The sequence below is a fragment of the Oncorhynchus mykiss genome, chromosome 23, assembly GCF_013265735.2.
Source record: "Oncorhynchus mykiss isolate Arlee chromosome 23, USDA_OmykA_1.1, whole genome shotgun sequence".
Classification (NCBI taxonomy): Eukaryota; Metazoa; Chordata; class Actinopteri; order Salmoniformes; family Salmonidae; genus Oncorhynchus; species Oncorhynchus mykiss.
In genome coordinates this window covers 54,292,963-54,294,973 of record NC_048587.1, presented here as the reverse complement: position 1 = coordinate 54,294,973, position 2,011 = coordinate 54,292,963, and positions in this window count along the sequence as shown.

Genomic DNA, 2,011 nt, shown 5'->3' with positions numbered 1-2,011 from the left:
ATTTCAGTCACAGACTAAATGGAATAAGACAATGACGAGAACTCCATTCATGAGGATGTTCTATTGTAAAAATGAAGACATTTTGAATTTGCTGTAATGAGGCTCATTGAGTCTCCTAAATTGCTTTTCCACACAGGTTCCTTGAACTCAATTTGAACTGAGGACAACATTTGCAGCGTCTTTAAGTTCGATCTGCTGGAACAGGGGAAACTATTGAAAGTAGTTGCCCTTCCTCTATAACATTCCTTAAATCGTTTAGCATGAGTCAGTGCTGTGCACAGAGCTTTGGTGGGGCAGGTGCTTAAAGTGAAAAAGGACAAAACCCCCACCTCTAAAAAATTACCATAATTCCATTCATAGATTTCAACTTGTTCTGTTACAAGAAAAAAAATCAACTTAAAGAGAAAGGTCATTATTGTTTTAGCGCCACCAACATTTTTCATAGGAGGGCAAAAAGGCAGGTTATCCAGCACCCCTGGGGTTAGGGTTACAAACATGCAGTGCTGTGTTCTCTAGAAGACCACCCAAAGCAACACCAAGTCAAGGCCAAGACCGGAGCAAATCGAGACCAATTCAAGACCAGGACCGGAGCAAATCGAGGCTGGAGGGAGACAGAGTCAAGACCAGAACAATGCAAGTCCAATCAAAGATCGTGATTGTAATTTTGTCAGATTACTACTATAATAAGTTTTGTATTTCTGTGCTCATATGGATTCTGTGTTCATATTTCAAAACATATGGATTCTGTGTTCATATTTCAGATCATATGGATTCTGTGTTCATATTTCAAAACATATGGATTCTGTGTTCATATTTCAGATCATATGGATTCTGCGTTCATATTTCAAAACATATGGATTATGTGTTCATAATTCAGAACATGTAGATTCTGTGTTCATATTTCAGAACATATGGATTCTGTGCTCATATTTCAGAACATATGGATTATGTGTTCATAATTCAGAACATGTAGATTCTGTGTTCATATTTCAGAACATATGGATTCTGTGCTCATATTTCAGAACATATGGATTCTGTGTTCATATTTCAGATAATATGGATTCTGTGTTTATGTTTGGATTCTGTGTTCATATTTCAGAACATATGGATTCTGTGTTCATATTTCAGAACATATGGATTCTGTGTTCATATTTCAGAACATATGGATTCTGTGTTCATATTTCAGAACATATGGATTATGTGTTCATAATTCAGAACATATAGATTCTGTGTTCATATTTCAGAACATATGGATGCTGTGTTCATATTTCAGAACATATGGATTCTGTGTTCATATTTCAGAACATGTGGATGCTGTGTTCATATTTCAGAACATATGGATTATTTAGTCATTCAGAATGATGAAAAAATGCATGACCAAAGCTGGTCTCTGAATAACAGATTTAAAAAATCTATATATTTTACAATTTCCGCCGGGCCCCTCTTACTAATAGCGAGCATGCAACTAATGCAATTTCCCCTAGTGTCCCCTATTAGCGGTGCAAGGAAATTAAGAGGATCAAATCAAATCAACTCAACTCAACTTTAATTATAAACCCCTTTTTACATCAGCAGATGTCACAAAGTGCTTATACAGAAACCCAGCATAAAACCCCAAACAGCAAGCAATGCAATGTAGAAGAAGATAATCTATATGTCTCTGTAAGTGCTTCTTTAGTACACAGAGGTGAAAAACCCAGAGAGAGAGAGAGAGAGAATAGAGAGACTTTGTTTGTGTGTGTTCACAGGTGCATGTGTGCCCTTATAAATTCCACATGTGAAACTGCATATCTGACTCTCAAATGTGAAAAGTGAAACCACAAATTTCAGATGTGAAACTGCAATTCACATGTGAGGTGAAAACATGTTGGTGTTAAAATGTGAACTCTAAATGTAACATGTGAAATTTAGGCTCAACATGTGAAAACAGCTATTTCACATGTGAAACTGCAAATGTGACGTTTTTTTTCACAAGGGTGTGTGTGTGTCAAATCAAATCAGGTTTATTGGT